We start from the raw sequence: 20,977 nt of genomic DNA on the forward strand, positions 1-20,977 counted from the left end.
AACAAAGAAGCAAACGTATTTTATGGGTTGTTATTCAGAATGTGGACAGTGTGCTAGACCACCTCTGCAATTTTCCCCAGCAAAATCTTTTAAAATAGTAAACCCCGGAGAAAACTAATACAATGTGAAATACACTGAGAAAATAAAATGCAATGTAAATGCTTCGTGATGAGGTGATGAAAACCCAACTGAGGTCTGCAGACAGCCGGGTCTACCTGACTCCACCACCACACAAGTCTGGCCGCTGCAATCTCAGCAAGTGCAGATTTCAACAAATGAACACGGAACCTTTCTGACAGATGTTACCTCTCCCAGCACCACCTGATGTGCAAGTCCTATATAGTGTTAATTGCTCAGTCGTGTCCAACTCTTTGCCACCCCATGTACTGTAAGCCATCAAGCTCCTTTGTCCATGAAATTCTCCAGGCAAGAATAATGGAGTGGGTAGCCGCTCCCTTCTCCAAGGGATCTTCCCAACCCAGGGATCGAACCTGGGTCTCCTGCATTACAGGCAGATTCTTTACCAGCTGAGCCATCAGGGAAGCCCTGAATAACGCCAGGACAAACTTGGCTCCTTGGCCGTCGAGCCGGGGCAGGCCCACCTCCCCTGCCCCCATCACTTCAGCCTCGAGGGACAGACCGCTTCCCTGCTTGGTCCTGGAGAGTCTGACTCCCCCGTAGCCTGTGGGCTGAGAGGAGGACTCGAAGAGGCTTTCTGTGTGGCGACTCGCCCCCAGCGCTGCAGCTGCGTTTTCACTAAGCTCGGCGCTTCCCAGGTACGTCTTGGTGTAAATTTTCAGAAGGGGGCTTTGTCTCTCTCCTTCCATCCCTGGCTTTTCTTTCTTTCAAAAGTAAAATACAGCCACTCCGAATGATCACTTTGTCCTTGTTGTCTGCTGTAGGATCGCTGGTGCCCTCTGTGGCTCAGGCCGGGCTGCTGCCCAGTTCTGCTACTGCCTCCTTCTTACAGACAGGGGAACATGCGCACTGTAGTCAATCAAGAGAGCGCCGTGTCCCTCAAACAGAACGTGTGTATGCATACATATACACACTGTAATATGCATGTACACTATAATGTATATGCACTCAGTTGCTCAGTCATGTCCAGCTCTTTGCAATCCTTTGGACCACAGCCCACCAGGCTCCTCTGTCCATGGGATTTCCCAGGCAAAAATACTGGAGGGGGTTGCCATTTCCTTCTCCTGGGGATCTTCCCGACCCAGGGATCGAATCCCCATCTCCTGTGTCTCCTGCATTGCAGGCAGATTCTGTACCTGCTGAGGCATCGGAAAAGGTCATTTGTGTATATACACACAAACCACATATATTCACACATATGTGGGTATGCATGAATATGTATGTGTGTACATATGGTTTGGAGGATATTTACACACACAGTAGGACTGCCCTTGTTCCCCAGTCAGATGGTCTAAATTAGCTCTGAGACTCATGGAATCCAGCCTCCTCTTCACCTGGTCCCTTCCCGCCACAAACAGCCCAGGAAGACCCACCCGCGCTGGGACATCCGCCCAGAGGACCTCCAGGTGGACACAGCGGGGTCACTGTGGGGTGAGTCCAGGCCCAGGAGGCCTGCTGATCTGCGTGCTCCGCTCCTGGGCCCGTGTTCTTCAGAGTGCTGAGAAGAGCGCTGCAGGCTCCCTCCACGAGCAGCCCATCCCTTCCTGCCAGCAACGCCACAGGCTAAATCCAGCTGCTCTTGGGCAAAAGTGACCTCGAAGTGCGCTGGCTCCACCCCCGACGCCACCCACACAGGCCCCGCCCACCGCTGGCCCGAGGTGCGCTGAGGACGGAGGGGGAGACCGTGAGGAGGTGCAGGGTGTTTGGAAGGGGCTGCGGAGGGGCCCGCACCTGCACCCGCAGAGCGTGGCCTGGACTCGCGCGAGGCCCGCGGGGTTCGTGCTGACGTCAGAGCTGGGGTGGGCGTCGGCTTCCGGCAGCGCGATGAGCATGGACATGTCCGCTGCGCGGGGGGAGGGGAGACCCCCTTCCATAATCTGAATGGAGGGAGCCGGACACCAAGCCCGGCCCCGCTCAGGGCCCCTGGTGACAGAGGAGACCCTGCCCGACAGCGGCCGGGGCGGGTCAGGGGTCCGCTGGGCCCCGGCACAACGCCCCGGAGCTCAGAAGGAGGGGACGGGAAAGAGGGCCGCTCTGCCGACGCCTGTGTGATCTCTGAATCATAACCCGCTGAGTCCTCTCCTTTCTCCAAAGGCGATTTAGAAGAAGCTCTGGGACTGTGAGCCAGCATTTGTTTACGGCCGACTGCGGTTATCAGTTGGAGGCTCATGTTTCACAGGCCACATGTGTAAACGCCCGGTCCTCCCCACACTGTTTATGGAGAGGCAGAGCCCAAGGTTTCCAGGGTGCCCCGGCTCCTCCGGAGGGCCGGGGGCGCAGGAGGTCAGCCTCCCTCCTGCAGGAATCTCGGAGCTTGCCGGAACCTTCCAGCACGTGGGTGGCAGATGTATCAGCTGACGGGAAAGCGAGAGCGTGAAGGCGGCCACCCAAGACTTCGGGTCACCCCCGGCATCCCTGCCGGGGCTCGGATCGCAGCGCTCGGAGGGCACCTGCCGGCCAAGCGGGAACCAGCCAGCCCTGCGAGGGGCGCGGGGCGGAGGAGGGGCGGAGGGCGGGGGCTCCGGGGCTCCCTGCAGCCCGCTGCAGTAACCCGCTCAGGACAGCGCGAAGCCTTGGGTGTGGCGGGCGGACAAAGGGCCCCGCTCAGCCCTGGGAGCGTCTCCGCTGAGCGCTGGAAGCCAGCCGGCTGTGCTCGCAGCCCGCACTCTGGTGGTCCTCGGCTGACGGGCTCTCCCTCCGCTCTTTGTTGTCTTTAGGCCTGAGAGTCCATCTGGTTTTGATTCAGGTGGCCTCAGGCTCGCCTCAGAGGTGAAAAGGGTGCACACTCAAATTGAATTTCTCACAAATCTCAAACCAGAAGGATCCCCGCCTTCTCACACAAAGCCCGTTCTGCCTGGGCAGCCCCCGGCCCTGGGAGCCTGGCATAAATCAGTTTCACCTGTTTGGCCCAAGAAGCCAGTGTTAGTCTAACAAGAGGGACCAACACAACCAGAGGACGTCTGTGCGTGCCTGAACCAGGGAGAACAGGGAGGTGACCTCTTGTTGACCTCCTGGTTGGGACGGTGGGTCTGGGTCCTGGTGGGGCAGGACTGGGTAGTCCTGGACATGAAATGGGGTTCTCCGGGGCTTCCCAGGTGGCTCAGTGGTAAAGAATCCCCCTGCAATGTGGGATTCTTGGGTTTGATCCCTGGGTGAGGAGGATCCCCTACAGTAGGAAACCCACTGCAGTAATCTAGTCTGGGAGAGCCCATGGACAGATGAGCCTGGCGGGCTGCAGTCTGTGGGGTTGCAAAGAATTGGACACGACTGAGCACACACATCAGTGGGGTTCTCTAGCCAACTGAGCCATGTTGGGGGAAGGCACCTTTGTGTCTGCAGAGGGTGCAGGTCCTATCTGAGCCATTAGAATTAAAAGCCCCCCTGAGGCTGCGGAGATGTTTAGGCCGTGGCCCCTTGTTTCAGAGGTCAAAGCTCGCAAACAGCCCTCGTGTCGTCGAGCTGGGTGAGGAGGCCCTGGTCAGGTGTGGGATACGCGGTCCAGTGGACACACCTGCTGAGGATGCACCTGGAAGGAGGGATGTTCCTCTGCCCTGGGGTGCCTGGGCATCCTTGGGACCTGTGGCCTGTCATCACGGTGACTTCTTATTAAACACCACAAGTAGGATGAACAAAGAGAAGTTGGATCCTCTAAACAGGGACCAACAAACTGGCTGGTGCGCTGAATTCAGCCTGCAGCCTGTTTTCACCTATAAAGTTTTATTGGTACACACACACCCCTGTGCACACAGGGACATATTGCTTGTCACGTGTTATCCAGGGCTGCTTTCTGAAGAGCAGAGTAGCTGTGACAGGGACTGCAAAGCTGAAAATATTTACTATCTCATGCTTCACAGAAAAAGCATGCCTGCCCTGTTCTGGAGGCTCAGGCAGCTTCTTCCTGGGTCCTCCCTGGTCTTCTTTGGTTGTCATCACGTTATCATCTTCAGTGGTAAAATTGGTAGCCTTCTTTTTGTAAGAAGTCATCAAAATCCATAGTCCCTTTGCAGAGAGCAAAAAGCAGACATACCACAGAGGGGTGGGGGGAGTCCCTGGAGGGGATGGAACTTCACTTGTCCCCAGACTCTGCTCCGTGAGCTATTCTGGGACTCAAGGGAAAATGAAGCCTGATTTCCTGTTCATAAAAACAACATGCATCGCCGAAGCCAGCCACACTGGACAACAGCTGGAAAGGGCTCAAGACGAGGTAGAAGCCTTGGAACGTCTTGGTTTTCAAACACGCCGGATTGCTTCTCCAGCTTCATCCATCAGCGTCTTGGGCGGGTGGTAGTGTCACCAAGGGCCTCTCAAGGTTTTCATGTGGGAAAGCAGCTTGAAATGATCCTATCTCCACAGGAAAAGCAGATCCGTGCCAGGGTCAGCAATCTGAAGCTCTGATTTCAGGAGGAAAAGCAGAGTGGAGCGGAGGAGAGGGTCGGCCTAGGCCTCCGGGTGGAGGTGGCTGCTCTGCGCCTCGCCCCGCGTTCTCCCCCGGCGACGGAGCGCGGCGTGATTCTGGGTCACGCTGTGACACGCGGACCACACAGAACAACGGAGGGCAGGGCTGTGAGCTGACCGCTGCCCCCGAGCTCTCCAGGGTGTGATTTCAAGGAGTAAGTTAATGGCCTCCCTACAAAAGAGCCCCAGGGGTCCCTGGAGCTTGACCCACAAACTTGAACTCTACCTGAACTGATTTTCTCATTTTTTCCCCCTTTTTTGAGGTTTGAAAACATTTAATCAACTCTCCTCCCAGGACATTTGAGTTCCGTGCACTCCTGCCCTTGTGGCTCCATCTGGGAGAAGAGGTGCCAAAACCACCGCTGGAAAGGCGGCCCGGGGTATTTTCAGTCGACGGAAAGCAGCAGGTAACGGAAATCTTGTGAGACGGCTTGTTCTCAGGAGATGGTTTTGGGTCCAGTTTTGCTGACCAGAGCATTCCCCGGGTTTGGCTAAACCTTGAGTTAGCAATTGCACTTTGAGACGCCGGCTCTCAGTTGTAACTGCGGTGGAAGTGCTTGCAAGCCCTGCCCCCGCCCTGCAGCTAGCCTGACACAGTGCTTCCCGGCTCCCCAGGGGCGTTTATGCGCTTCCCATCCAAAAACACCAGGCTGTGGTTGAACGGACCACCTAAAGGCTCTCAGTTCAAGTCAAGGAGCATCTATTCAGATCAATAATATTCCATTGCCCTAGGAGTGAGCGAGGGAGCCTGGTGCCCTGGATTCAAGGTACTTGCCTGGCAGAGAAGGCAGATTCTGTCACAAGATGGTCTCAGTGACACTAATGGCACCAGGAAGTATGGTGGGAACACACGGACACGCGGGGGACGCACTTACTGTGTTTTTAAAATAACGGCTCACACACAGTTCTTCCCCTCAAGTGCCGTTGGAGTTTGCCTTGTTGAATCTAAATGTAGGGACTTGCCTGGTGGTCCAGCAGCTAAGACTCTGCACTCCCAATGCAGGGGGCCTGTGGTCAGTCCCTGGCTGGGGAACTAAGAGTCTGTGTGCCCCTCATGCCACCAAAAATAATTTAGGGAAAGAATCTAAATGTACAGACCATGGGTGGCGGGTCGTTTTCAATGCCGGGCTCATTTTCTGGGCTGGGGGTTGTTGTCTGGGGGTCTGTGTTGAGAAAGACTCTGAGGCTGTGTCTGGGCTCCGAGACTGTGATGGGCTCGTTGTCCTGGATGCCGCGGGTGGAGGAGGAGGGCACTCGTGGTGCAGGAATGCCAGTCCTAAAACCAGTGCGGGCCCCGCATGAACCCACGCGGAGCAGAGATATAGCCTGGCGCACGCCTCCTGGGCCCCCACGACGAGCCGCAGAGGGCCTGCCCGTGACCCCGATTTGTGTGCCCTGCGAGCCCCAGGCTGGCTCCTGAAACAGAAGAAGGCCAAGAGGAAAAGGCAGAGACAGCCACGCGTCGGAACACTGATGTCTGCACGGACCCCCACTCTGAGTTTGTAAGAACAGGCAGAATGAAGCCCCCACACAGCGCTTTAAGACTGAACATGCGCTGTGGCCTGTCAGGAGGTAGAGACGGGACTGTTTGTAAACTTCAGATTCACCAAGCGAGGAGTTGGGGGTGGGGGGAATTCGGCCTGGAAACCTAAGGATCCGCTGAGAGGTGTGACACGTGTGTGCTTGTGGAGACGTGGATTCCCAGCTAAGTCTGGAAGATTGAGGGCCCAGCCAGGGCTGGCCCGACAGCAGTCACCAGGCGGCCCCTGGTGGGATGCACACGGGCGTATTTATCATCCAAGCTCCGAGGAGAAAGCGGGACTCCAGGACCAGCGCACTGTACAACTGTCGGCGTATTTCGGGCATCATTCTTAGGAAAGTTCTCTTACATGAAACATGTTCCTGGGTGGATTTCTGCCTGCCTGGCAGCACCGGCCCCATAAATCCTGCAGGAGAGAACTGGCCGGCTGGAGCTGGAAACTGCATGTAGCATTTCTTCAATGGCAAGAAAGCGGCCACACATTTTTTTAATTGTTTCCCTTGCAAATAACTTTCAAAGAGCCTTACAAAAATGTTTTCCTTGCTTGGCTCCCCCGTGAGTTAAACACGCAGCCCCGGGCCTGCCAGTTGGCATCCCCCTCCTGACTCCGGCAGAGGGGTGGATGAGATTGCTGGGGTCGGAGAGGGGCAGGGCACATGTTTCAAATGAACCTTTAGACTTTTAACCAACTCCTTAAAGCCAAAGCACTTCCCGCCCATGAGCGTTGCCTAACTGGGGGGCTCGGGAGATGAGTGAAGGCAGGAGCCCCAAACAGAGCAGGCTCCCTGCTCCCATCTCCGCGCCCTTAGTCACTTGTCGGTGCGCAGATCACGTGCGCGGGGCCACCCTGTCCAGAGGCCTGCCTGGGCCTCCGGGGGTGTGGACACGAAGCCGGGGCCGCGAGCGCTTTGATGGGACCCTTGCTCTCTCACCCCTCTGCGTAAAGGAGGATGCGCTTCCGTACGGGCTTGCGGTTCTGTGATGAGATGCTTTTCTACTTCAATTATATTTGGTGGATCAAGCTTTACACAATAAGCCTCAAATAGGAGCGCAGCCTGCCCCAAAGGAAAGCATATGAGTGGCTGTCGAGATGCAGCGCTCGATTGATGACACCCTGAAGTGTGCGGGCCGCTCCTGCCATGATCGAGGCTTGCTACAGGCACGAACTTGTAAAGAGGCCAGGAATCTGGTTTTGACACATGCCTGACCCTCTTGCAGACCTTTAAAATTTTTTAAAGCTCTTTTTCTCTGCTTTTTAACCCAACGAGAACCATCTTCTCGGTTCTCCCCTCTCCCACCATTAAGCAGGGCTGTATTGCAATCTACGAGGTGTTGTCACACTGTGGAAGGATCCTTGCGTGGGGAGCTCTCATTCATTGATTTTATCAGAATTGTTTGGGCACCTGTTGTCTGTTGGGCTCTGGACTAGGAATGAGGGGCATAGCACCGGGCGGAACAAACGTGTCCCAGCTGCCTGCCGTGCGCAGGGGGACAGACGCGAATCAGACAGAGACAAGGAGGAGTCTGCAGTTAAATCCAAGACGTGCTCTGTCCGCTGGGCGAACGGAGGAGTTGGCTCCGTGATGGAGGTCTGGGCGAAGAGATGGACAAAGCCGAAGGGCTCAGGGGAGACGTCTTCGTGTTGACCAAGAGCAGCTGAAGGAATGGGGGAGGAAGGGCGCTTCCACATGAGCGGGGTTAACCTGGGGAGCCCCCAGGATGGGGACTTTGCAGGCGAAACCAGGACCATCTCTGAAAGGGGGTCGGGTGCCCAGACCCCATTGCAGCTGGAAGCCGGTGCTGTGAGGATTGGGCCAGCCCTGCTGGGAGATGCGGGCAGCTCCCCACCCCAGACAAGATCCAGTCAGACAGACGGACGGGGCCAAACCATTCAAGGCCTTAAAGGTCGCGTTAAGGTCTCTCTCCCAAGAGCAGAGAAAAGCGTTTTATGCAAGTAAACGAGAGGTCCTGTATCTTTCCCCCAAAAGTTCATCCAGTTAGAATACGGAGATCATGACCGGGCGACGTCTGGCAGTCTTCCCCACGGGTGCAGCGGGCCGTGGCCCCTTGGCCCTGGTGTGTGGCTCTGGCAGGGGCGCCCGCAGCAGGCAGAGGCCTGGTTGGTAGAATTTGCCGGTTTCCACAGTGTGGGTCTCCCACCTGGTCCGTTTCAAACCACCACGTGGCATCCCTGAGCCCGGCGGTGGCAGAGACGCCACATGGACTCCAAGAACGTCCATTCCCTTCCCATCGTGAAAAACTAGAGGGCTTTCAAACAAAATCTGACCCCAGTGATCGATAAACGGAAGCCTTCCCCTGAGGAGCTCTGACCCAGGAGAGGATTTTAAAACCTTCTGCTACATAACGGGAAAATGTGATAGGCATGGGCTAGGCTTGCTACCCTGAATCTGGAGCTTCCTAATGACATCGGAAAGACAGAACCCTAAGAGAAATGTAAAATTCACCCCAGGTTAGCAAAGAGCATTCTGCATCTGCTGACAAGCACTCAGTCTTGTCCGATTCTTTGTGACCCTGTGGACTGTAGCTCACCAGGCACCACTGCCCATGGGATTGTCCAGACAAGAATACTGGAGTAGTTTTCCATTTCCTTCTCCAGGGGATCTTCCCGACCCAGGATCAAACCCACATCTCCTGCATTGGCAGGCAGGTTCTTTACTGCTGACCCTGCTGTGACGCAGGAAGTCCCTCCGAGAGCTGAAGGCCGACACCAGTGTGATGCCCTGACATCATTAAGGTTTCTGCTCTCTCACCACGTAGGTTCAAAGATTTTGAAATTCCAACTACTATTTTAAAAACAAAAACTCCACAGAATGGCAGGCTCAGAATGCTGTGTGCCCCTGGCCTGGCAAAGAAAGAGGGGCAAGCACCATTTTAACCACACCTGGACAACCGGGCTTGTAGACATTCAGGCCCAAGGTCAAGGAGATCTGCAGTTCTTATGGGCAGGGGTCATTTCTTACTCACTTTTCTGTCCATCGTCCCTGAACTTGGGGTCAAGTTCAAATTAGAAGTTAAAAGATAGATAGATAGTTTAACTTGCATGAAACGATGTCTTCAGGATTAGCTTTATAATTTTCTGTCGTTTAAAGCTATCTGATTGGTTCAGCTTTAGTATAATTATTTGCCTTTTCAGAAAATGATAGCTTTTTCATTTCTCAAAAATTTTGAATACATTTTTATTATGGAATAGACATAGTGTACAGAAACTTCTGAGGATGGTACAGAGCATTCCCATAAATCCACCTCCAGGTTCCCCGACGTTAAGAGTTCACATCACAGCGGTATATTTGTCACAATTAAGAAGCTGACGTTGATACATCATCATTGATTGAAGTCCATGGTTGCTTGGACTCCCTGAGTTTTTACCTAATGTCTCTTTTCTCCTCCAGGATCTCATCCAGACAGCACTTCACGCCGAGTCGTGACGTCTCCACGCTCCTCTTCACGGTGCCAGTGTCTCCGTCCTCCTCGTCGTGGTGACTGTCTGTTCCGAGGCATACTGGCCAGGCGCTCGCTTTGTATTTTCAAGACAATCCTTTGGATTGGAGTCTGTCTGGCGTTTTCCTCTTGATTAGACTGGGGTACCTGGGAGGAAGGCCAGAAGGAACGAGCCTCTCTTACACCGTGTCTGGGGCACGCGCGTCAGCATGACCCGTCACTGTGATGTGGCTGGCAGGCTTCTCTCCTGTAGCGTTCCTCTACTTTCCTCTGCTTTCAACGTTGTCGGAAACTACCAAACTCTCTTCCGAACTGGTTATATCATTTCCATGCCTACCGGCAATGACTGAGAGTTTGTTTTGGGCTGCATCCTCACCAGCAATTACTATGGTTAATTTTGGATTTTAGTCATCCTTATAGTACAAAACGGTGTCTCGTTGTTGTTTTAACTTGCATTTCCCTAACAAGAGGTTCTGAGCATGTTGTTGTATGCTTATTTTCCATCTGTGTATCATCTTTGGCGGGCTTCCCTGGTGGCTCAGGCGGTGAGGAATCTGCCTACAATACAGGAGACCCTGTGAAAAGTGGATGCAGTGACAGATTTTACTTTCCTGGGCTCCAAAATCATTGTGGACGGTGACTGCAGCCATGAAATTAAAAGACGCTTTCTCCTTAGAAGGGAAACTGTGACAAACCTAGACAGAGTATTAAAAAGCAGAGACATCGCTTTGCCAGCAAAAGTCCATACAGTCAAGGCTATGATTTTTCCAGTAGTCATGTACAGACGTGAGAGTTGGACCATAAGGAAGACTGAGTGCTAAAGAATTGATGCTTTTGAATTGTGGTGCTGCAGAAGAGTCTTGAGAGTCCCTTGGACTGCAAGATCAAACCAGTCCATCCTAAAGGAAATCAACCCCGAATTTCATTGGAAGGACTGATGCTGAAGCTGATGCTCTGGTACTTTGGCCACCTGATGTGAAGAACCAACTCACTGGAAAAGATCCTGACGCTGGGAAAGATTGAGGGCAGGAGGAGAAGGGGGCAGCAGGGGATGAGACGGTTGGATGGCATCACTGTCTCAGTGGGCATGAATTTAAGCAAACTCCAGGAGATAGTGGAGGACAGAGGAGCCCGACATGCTGCAGTCCATGGAGTCAAAAAGAGTTGGACACAATTTGGTGGCTAAACAACAATAATTTCATGGTATGTTTGTGCCATTCAAGGACCTGGAGGTTGTTTCCAGTTTGGGGAGTATGTGTGTGTGTGTGTGTACACGTGCGCTTAGTCACTCAGTTGTGTCCAACTACTTTGGGGATTATTATAAACAAAAATTTTATGTATAGTTTTTTTGTGTGTAAATACAAGTTTTTTTTCCCTCTGGGATAAATGCCCGAGTGCAATTGCAGGATTGTATGGTGGCTGCGTGTTCAGTTTCCTAAAGAGCTGCCACATTGTCTTCCGGAGTGTCTGTCCTGCGTTACACTCCCAGCAGTAGCACGCGTGACCCAGCTTGTCAGCATTCCCAGCAGCGTTCAGTGGTAGCACTACCAGAGCCTTCGCTGACTCGCGTGTGAAGTGAGGCATGTAGTGCCTAACTCACAAGGGTGCGCAGAGAACTAAGTCGGATGTTGCACTCCGCGTGCTCAGCGCGACGTCCGGCAGTTAATTAATCGTCAGTCCCTACTTTTGCTGTCGCTGCCGCCCCTCTTCTCGTTCTCCCATTTCTGCGTTTCCCTGTTTGCTCACTTGTTTTCATGTGGCCATCCTGTCGACCCTGCTAACTGGGAAGCTCTCCAAAGGGGAAGGCGATGCGGTCTTTGTAGTATGTTCTGCTCCTGTGTCACACACGCTCACACATGCACACACGCTCACACATGCACACACGCACACTGGACATTGCTCTACTAGTGCTGGGCTGAGCAGGTGGTAGATGGGCAAGTTTCCCATCTTCCTGGGTTGGGGGGGTGGAGGCCTGGGGCCCCCGTCATCTGTAATGATGGAACGTGGGCCCTGAGTGAAGAGGCCAGGCTGCCAACCAGGAGGGGCAGAGAGGGAACCCACAAGGAGCATGGTGGTTTAATCAAGTGTCCTCCGGAAGAAGGATAGGACAACATCAGGCAATTTATAAAAATAGGTGAAGAACAGCTGATCGGGAAGTGGCAGCTTCTAGAGTCAGGATCTCAGGGAAGTAGAAGAAAGGTGAAGGGAGGAGAGAGGCAGAAAGGACCCCAAACCGCAGACCTGGCGATGGCCCTGCAATGATTTTAGGTCAAGAAACAAAATACAGGACTTTTCCATCTCAGACTCTTATTTCTGACTCTATTTCTCATCAAGCAAAACTGAACTCCAGGTAACATGGAAGGAAAAAGCAACAGAAGGCAACTGAGGACAAGCAAAGGGAACCAAAATATTCAAAGAGTCCTTTATCAAGTCTCACCTCCATGCAGAATGAAGAGGCAAGTCACAGCTCTCCAACCCTCCCTGGTTTCCCGGCTGGGACTCCCCGAGAGGCAGAGTTAGAGTTCCTACTCGTACTGTGGTTGCTTCAACCAGCTCCGGGGCACTGATTTTATCTCTCCAGATTTATTCATTTGTTTTCCTGTCTCTGAAATGCACCATTGTGTAGAATCTAGGCGTGGCTGCAGAATTGCCCCATTCTCCTCCTCAGTGCCTGCTCTGATCTCTACTCTGATCGCTAGTCGCAGCCCGCACCCCCACCTCCCACCTGGGACCAGGAGCACCCTGGATCCCTGACGTCAGGCAGCATCTTTAGCCACTGGGCTGGGGGTTGGGGAGAGAAGCATGAAGGGTCTCGGGGTATAAACACCAATGATTCTGACCTTGACCAGATCAGCAGAAGAAATGGATCCTTTCAAGGGAGAGAAGTCCTTCCAGTAAAAGGCAAACAACCCCAAAACAAAAGAAAACCAAGAGTGCTGGGATGATCAGTCCGTCTATAATGCAGCACTTTGTTTCTTAGCTAACCTCAGGGTTTTCCTTTCAGTGCTACGTAGATCTGGGTTGCTGGGGAACACAGGTGGGCCTGTTTGCATTCTGGTCTGTGCAACCGAGACAGATTTCCAGGTAGGCTGAGTCAGTTAACCAAAGAAATAAAGAAATAGAAGTGGTTGTCCCAGGGCAGGCCTCTCTTTACAGATGTCAGAATTCGGAGTCATGTTTGCCATCACTGCGGTGAGAACTCGGTCATGTCCAGGGCCACAGTCTCATCCCCTGGACAAAAGCCAGCATCAGAGGGAGATATGTGTTGTAGTCACCCTGGGGGAAACTGTGGCAGTGTAGACTCTTTAAATACCCCGAGCCTGTGTCCCGGGTCAACAGTCAAACCTTCTGCTGACATTAGACACAGGTGAGACCTGTGGGACTAAAGGCAAAGCCTTTCTCTTGTCCTGGAGAACGAAGCCTGAAGCTGAAGCGTTGAGTCCTGGTGGCTAGGTGAACTGTCGTCTGCTTTCCGTCTGAGACCAGTTTGGGGCTGGCTCTGGGGTCCCTCTCTCCCTCTCTCAGCCAGAGAGCACAGGGGACAGAGGCCAGCCTACAATCCACCTAAGAACGTCTCACTGAGACGGCAGACCTGCAAAACACCCCAATTAGAGCTGCTCAAGCAAGAGTCTAGTGCCCTCCACACACACACACAGCTCCTTATAGAGGCAGACAGCAATGCCTCTCAGACGCCCTGCTCCCCTCCCACCAGCGCTGAGAGCCCATCGGATCATATTTGCCTCCGGCCCTTGCAGTGACCAGGGTCTCAGGACACGCACTTGGTAACTTGCCAGACATTTGCCATGATCCAGCCCTGGGCTGCCAAGGTCGGAGCCAACAAGGGCGTCTGAAAATGTGCACAAGTGTGTTCTCGCTGCCTGCCTGGCAGAAGCTGAGCCCAAGGGCGAGGAACCAGACGTCTTCCTGCCAGAATCCAGTCCCCAGCTTGGTGGAGACTGGAGACGGTTTCTGAAGCTCCTTTTGATTGTGCCAGGGTTGAAGACAGCTGCAGTGTCTCCACCTCCCACTCAGCACACCCTTGGTCCCAAGACCCTGGAGACATCTTAACTGTTAAGTGCATGTTAACAAAAACCAGTGGGATATACCATATTTGCACAGCAAGTGCAGAGAAAAAAAGCAAGCTGGGCAGTCAGGCAAGAAAAGGAAATTTATTAGAGGGAAACGAGAGGGTGGCTGGCCCTTAAGGAGAACCAGCGTCCTCCCTTTCTGACGGGGTCTTTCTTATGCCCCACCAGTGAAAAATTCTCGGAAGGGATGATTAATTTTTAGCCTGTAGTTGAGCCCTGTGGTCACATAGCAGAGGTCTGGAATCTGGTGGTCTCGCAGCTTTGAGCAGGTAGGCGCCAGTGAGAAAACAGAACATCGTTTGGGCAATTTGATCAGTTGCAAGGGTCACTGTGGTTTTATTCTTTGTTTGCAAGATCAACATCATGAGCCATCTTATCAATGAGGCCCCAGGTGGGCCCTATCAATATTATGACATATTAGCACAATAATATAAGAATGTTATACATCAATATAAGAATATTATATTAATTATATATTAACAGTCTTCCCTGATGGTTCAGACAGTAAAGAATCTGCCCACAATGCAGGAGACCTGGGTTTCATCCCTGGGTCAGGGAGGATCCCCTGGAGGAAGGCATGGTAACCCACTCCAGTATTCTTGCCTGGAGAATCCCATGGACAGAGGAGCCTCGCAGGCCACAGTCCTTGGTGTCCTGAAGAGTCGGACACGTCTGAAGCAACTTAGCACATGGCACACAGTTAATGATATCAGCTCGACTCTAGGAGTCCTAAGTTGAAGTGAGAATATAGTATAAACGCTCTGGTCCTCTGCATCTGTGCAGACTGGCCCCAGCTGCCATCGCAGACACCAGGCGGCTCCGTTCAGACGCCGGCTGTTTGGTGCCTCTGGCTGACGGCCCTGCTCCCAGCCGCTCCAGGGACTTCGCTCTCACTGAAGCCAGCCGCCTCGCTGCTTCCTGCCTGTTCCTGGGGCCCACCGGCATCCAAACGGCTGATTCAGGTGCGGCGTTGAGGCTGGGCCCCTCTGCACGGCACGGAGAGCCGGTGGCGTGGGCTGGGACTGTCTCCTCCTCCTGAGAGCAGCCCGGCCCACCTTCCTCTCCAAGTCCACTTGCGGGGCCATCAGTCTTCAGCGGCGGGCCCCAGCGGGTGTCTGCGTGCCCAGGCACTGCGTGGGCCCTACATCGCGTCCAGCCTCTGCCCCGGCCTTGGACAGTTGTGGTATGGCGTTGGCAGCCTCTGGGACAGGCTGGCAGTGGTGACTCTCGCGCTGGTTGTGACCTGGATGTCCCAGCCGCAGAAGGAAGTGCAAGAGGGCTCATATATCAAGTGCTAGGTGAAACTGGGAGAAGTCAAGTATAAGACAGCGCCATCAGGCCATCACCAGAGGCGGTGGATTCTTAGGAAAAGACTGAAAGGGGTCCCTCAGCAACTAGAGGCTGGACACGAGCACGGACAGGATCCTTGGCGTGGTGGAGAGTCCCCTGCGGCTGTGGACAGGAGAGCTGAGCCCCAAGCTCAGCAGTGAACGGAGGAAACCGCGAAGCTGAGTCCTCCCCGGACAGATTGCTAGACTGGGAGCAGCGGCCTGCTGGGCAAGAGCTGCGTTCTCCGTCACGGGTGGGGACCATCGGGGGATGCCCTCGGGAACCTGAAACCCCACATTCTTGTGACACCTCTGGGCTACCAGAGGCTCCCCACTCCCTACCTTTGAGGCAAGCGCAGCTTCAGCTTGAAAATGGGTCCAGGCCTCTTCCTTGTAAAATGACACACGTCCCTCCCTGGATGTGCCCTCGAGTATCCAGGGCCACCCCAGCCCCCCACGCAGGCTGAGCCTCAGCAGCACCTGGCAGGGGAGCGGGGTGAACCCGGCCGGAGGCACCGTGCCGACCTCGAGATGCAGGGCTGGGGGCCCAGGGAGCTGTTGGGTAAGGAGTTCTGGCGGTGTGGGGCCTCCCCGGTAAACATTTGATGCCTGTCAAGGCCCCGGGAGCTGACTCGCTGTTGGAAGCTGGAAAAAGGGACAGTTCACACCATGCAGCAGTGAAGCCCGATCTGTCCCAGTCCCGGACGCAGGGAGGCTGAGAGCCCAGGACCCCACTCTGCCGGAGCGGCTTCGCCTGGCACGTGAGGCCAGAAGGTGCCCAGCTGGCCGCAGCCTGCAGGACGGACCGGGAGCCTCCCCCAGGACAGCACCGGGGAGCGCACATGGGCCGCTCTCCTTGGTAGGCAGGGCCGTCCCCAAGGCGGGCGGCACAGACCTGGGCTCCCCAGGGACCGCGGGGGGAAGCCCAGGGAGCAGGTGGTGAGAGCCCAGGAGACAGCGCTTCACCGTCAACAGCGGAGACAGTCACACGGGCATCAGGGCTGGAGGGGCAGCCAGAGGCCTGTCCTGCAGACCACGGAGACGGCAGCGGACTGTGGTGACCCTGAGGCAAGAGCGATGGGCCCCAGACAAGAGCGAGACACGGGTGGCCCCCGTAAGCCAGAGGCAACACGGCCCGCGTAAGCGAGAGGCGACGCAGCCCACATAAGCCCGAGGCGGCCCGGAGGGGTGGAGGGGGGGCCGCGTGGGGCCCCAGGACACACGCAGGGCCCTCGAGGCCAGCTCCCAGGCGGGGCCTTCAGGCGCACTGCCCGAAGAAGGGTCTGGTCACCAGGACGCAGACCTGAGAGGCCTGCATCCGCGTCTCAGGTCCCTGGGTGCTGGGGAAGCGGGGAAGCCCAGACCCCTGGGAGCAGCTGGGGTGACGATTTGCTGAGTGCTGGGGGCCCCGGGTCAGGGTTGTGCCAGCGGAGGTGGAGAACGCCCGGCTGGTGCAGAACAGGGGCTCATGGGTGAGCCCCCAGGCCCCGGCAGAGCCCGAGGCCCGGATAGGCTGCCAAGTGACCACAGAGCCAGAGTGCCTGTCCCAACACTGTGACCTGCTTGCCGGACACCGAGCTGGGCAGTGGGTCCCGTTTGAAACTGTCTCCAAGTCAGAGAAAATGGGCCACAAACACACAGATCCCCCCAGATGCCACACTGAACTTCCTTCACAGAGCAATGACTCCAGGAGGGAAAAAAGAGAAAAAATCATTAAAAAAAAAAAGAAAAAAAAACACGTTGTTAAAGTGAATGGAAACATAAGGAGGTCCTTCACTGGCTTAAGAAAATAAACCAAAATCCAAAATATTCTGAGAAACACATTAGGGAATTAGAGGGGATCAAAACCTCCACCGCTGGGCCAGTTATCCGTCAGGCTCAGAGACATTTAATTCTGCACGAACGGCAGGGGGACCTCGGCTCGCCCCAGTCCTGAGAAAGTCCCTTCAGCTTTCCACTCTCTGCCTCAGTGGTGGGGAGAAGGCCAGTCCGTCCTTGCAGATGGCAGGAGGGTCGTGACGGCGGTTCTCGCAGGCACGCTGAGCTCTCCGGGAACCGAGCGCCGTGTTTACGCAGGACGAGGCCGCCTCGGGTCAGCGTCCACCGCCGGCCACACACACCGCGGTGCGTTCAGACGCCCCCCGACCCCGTGGTGACGCAGAGAGCTCCTCCTGGGACACCAGGCCAGCGCAGGGCCGGAGGAGGGGTCCCGTCTGCGCCCTTGCCCATCCTGCCGTCCAGCCACGTGCCTCTGTGAAGACAGGTGCAGCTGCAAGGAACGTGGAGACAGTGAGGCCTGTCCAGCCGCTCAGTCGTGTCCTCCCGGGGTCGGCCTTCCTTTTCACTTGACCGTCTCCACGTGCGTGCCCTTTCCCTTCTAACAAGATCAACCGTCACAGTGGATTCGGGCCATCCAATCCAGCATGACTTTGTTTTAATGTGATCGTGTCTTCAATGTGAGACCCTATTTCCAAAGAAGTTTCCATTCATTGGTTAAAATTTAGACATATCTTTAGGGGACACAATTTAACCTATAATAGTGTGTGTGTTGAAAATTATTCCAAGCTGGTTCTCCACTTTCCCTAACCCTTGTGCAGGCATGTAAGTATTTCTTCTATGTCTTTCCAGAGCTGCTTTATATTATTACAAACAAGCACAAACCCAGACACTGGTTACTTCTGCCTTTATTCCTTGTCATTATCATCTAGTAATATATCTATCTTTACCTCCTATTATTAGCAAGCCATAAGGTATTACATGGGCTTGCCTAGAGGCTCATATGGTGAAGTATCTGTCTGTGATGCAGGAGATCCGGGTTTGATCCTTGGGTTGGGAAGATCCCCTGTAGAAGGGAATGGCTACCCACTCTAGTATTCTTTTTTTTTTTCCACTCTAGTATTCTTGCCTGGAGAATTCCATGAGGAGCCTGGTGGGCTACAGTCCATGGGGTCACAAATGGTCAGACACGACTGAGCAACTAATGCTTTACTTTCACTTTCTTTTAACAAATTACAAACACTAGATTTTTTTTTCAGTTTATACTATGTAGTGGAGACTTTGATAGAGACCCCTCATTTTTTACAGCTGTATAATATTCTATTGTAGGGTTATAACAAAATTATTTAACAAGTCCCTTACTGATGAAAAGTGGGTTGTTTCTAAGCTTTTGCTATTGCAGCCAACACCAATGAATAACTTTGCACATATTTTATTTCTCCCTTGGATGAATATATTTATAAAATAAATATAACTTACTTCAGGGCAAAGAGCATATACATTCATAATCTTAATATCTGTTGCCAGATTCCCCATAGAAGTTGAAAACAACATGTTTCCATTAGCTTTTCATAAGTGACTTTTTCCTCCCTTGCAACTTCAGCACATTATCCTTTTTTTAAAAAAACAAACTAGGAATTGGATAATGAAATCTCAGTCTAGCTTAATTTGCATTTTATTCATCGTGGGTGAGCTTGAGCATCTTTTCTACTCACATATTTAAATGTCTGTAAAGTGTTCTTTTAAGCATTTTCTACTGGGTCAGTGGGTTTTTTCTCATGGATTTGTGGGAACTATTTAGGTATTAGTTATATCCCCTTTGCCTGTATGACTTGCAAATATTTTTCCCATTTGTTGTCTTATGAAGGCTACTTTAACATGAAACTTGAATTTATTGTCAACTGATTGTCTTGGATCCATGTAAGTATTTTATTTCTTACGTTGGAAATAGTTTTAAAAAAGCAAGATATAAAATCTCTCATAAATCCAACACTAGTAAGTAGTTGGTTGTTTGTACTGTTTTGTCTCTAGGAATGGACTTGGGGGACAACAGTATATTAAGATACAAGCATAAATATGATTTATTTTTTAGTAACAAAAAGTGAGGGTTTTTTTTTTCATTTTGTAGAAACTTTATAGAACATCCATAATTGTATCTATCAATTATAAAGATAGAGTAAAAGTGATAAACCTAAATATTTGCTCTACATAAACCTATTTTTATTACTCTGACAAGATCTAAAATTTACTAAATAGCTTGGTTAAAAAAAAAACAAAGTAGAAGGTTCTCAGATGGCTCAATGGGTAGAATCCACCTGCAATGCAGGAGATGAGGGTTCGATCCCTGGGTCAGAAAGATGCCCTGGAGAAGAAAATGGCAACCCACTACAGTATTCATGCCTGCAAAATGCCATGGACCGAGGAACCTGGCGGGCTACATCCCGCAAAGTGTCGCAGAGTTAGACACAACTAAGTGACTAAGCACAGCAAAAAAAAAAAAAGTAAATATTTCATGGATATAGTTTTCAGAGAATATTTTGCCCCAAAGGGCCAAAAAAGGATCTTTTAATTTTTATTATGCTTTAATTTTATTAAGATTTGAAAAAATTTTTTACTAATATATATGCACACAAACACACACACAGACACATATATTGTCATTGTTCAGTTGCTCAGTCACGTCCAACTTTTTGTGACCCCATGAACTGCAGGCTTCCCCGTCCATCACCAGCTCCTGGAGCTTGCTCAAACTCATGTCCATTGAGTCAGTGATGCCATCCAACCATCTTATCCTCAGCTGCCTCCTTCTCTCACCCTCGATCTTTCTCAGCATCAGGGTCTTTTCCAGTGAGTCACCTCTTCACATCACATGGCCAAAGTATTGGAGCTTCAGCTTCAACATCAGTCCTTCCAATGAATATTCAGAGTTGATTTCCTTTAGGATTGACTGGTTTGATCTCCTTGCAGTCTTAGGGATTCTCAAGGGTCTGAATTCCTTTCTGAGACTCAAGAAGCACCTGGTGGCTGGCTGTTCATTTCGAGGGACATTTCAAGGGTGTCACGGTCTGCTCTGTTTGTTGATGCTAATGGGCATCTGCCTGAACCTTCACCAAAGGGAACATCGTGGAGGGGCTATTTGGCCACATGGGGGCATCTCACCTGCCTGCCAGCCTCCCCAGGAGTTCAGGGCTCCAGGGAACCCACCTGACCTGTGACCTTCACCTTGGTGGGTCGCACCCTGGCCCCTTGGGGAAGGGGCTGCAGAGCTAACATTTTGAAAGCGATTTTCTGCTGCTGAACAAACGTGTGGTTTATCACAGCCTTCAGAAACGTCGATTGATCGGGATTATCCCCTTTCTCCTTTCCTGTGTGCCTTCAATTAGCTGAATGAAAGCAAACCCTGGGCTTTAGGACCAAAAATAGCTGGGGAAAAGTGACGCAGGCTTCACCGAGATGAAAGAGTGGAGCCCAGAAGCCTAATTAAAAGCAACTGAGGAACCAGCATTTGATACGGAGTTTACTCACCTGAAAAAATAAACCGAGAGCTGCAGCAGGGCTCGGGGGGAGGGCTGTGGGAAAGGGCCGCGGGGTCCCCGGCGGGTCACAGGAAGGCCCTGCCCGCCAGGACACAGGCTGCCTCTCCGCCCCTCCCGGAGTCAGGGGGAGGTCGGCCAGGAGGGGACCCAGGAGGGTGCGCCGCCGCGGTGGCAGGGACCACCTTCGTCCTTCCCCCAGCCCGGGGCTCTTCCCCTCCCTGAAACGTGCGTCATTAGCGAGCATCCTCCCCCAGATCTCCCAGCCTCTTCCCATCTCCCGTCTCCTCGCCTCCAGCCTCTCCCCCGCCACCTTCCTGACATTCAGAGCATTTCTGTGCATTCAGCATATAGATTGTTTTTGATGGCATGAGCTTTCAAGGTCTCGCTGAAAGAATGAGCCCTCCTCTACCAAGAGGAAAATTCTCTGTTTTGAGATAAATCAAGGCCCAAGGTCAGTCAAGAAATAAATGACTCCCTCTTTCGAACACTGCATATTTTTAACCTACAAGTCAGCCCCACACATGGAACCACTGGCAAATCTAAATGGCTTTGGGGGTGGGGGTGGAGGGCCTCTTGAGGCAGCTGCCATCTTGTCCAAAATTTTACTTGGAGGCGAGAGAAAGAACTTCGCCTAATTTTCTTGGCCCTTGATGGCTG

The 20,977-nt window shown here is 52.8% G+C and overlaps 1 non-coding gene across 1 annotated transcript; it reads right to left on the reverse strand.

Annotated features, from left to right (window-relative positions):
* Window positions 1-470: 470 nt before the first annotated feature.
* TRNAY-GUA lies at window positions 471-542 on the reverse strand. Its single transcript has one exon. It is a non-coding gene; the product is annotated as a tRNA-Tyr (tRNA).
* Between the last annotated feature and the right edge of the window lie 20,435 nt (window positions 543-20,977).

The sequence above is a fragment of the Cervus canadensis genome, chromosome 28 (genome assembly GCF_019320065.1).
Source record: "Cervus canadensis isolate Bull #8, Minnesota chromosome 28, ASM1932006v1, whole genome shotgun sequence".
Classification (NCBI taxonomy): Eukaryota; Metazoa; Chordata; class Mammalia; order Artiodactyla; family Cervidae; genus Cervus; species Cervus canadensis.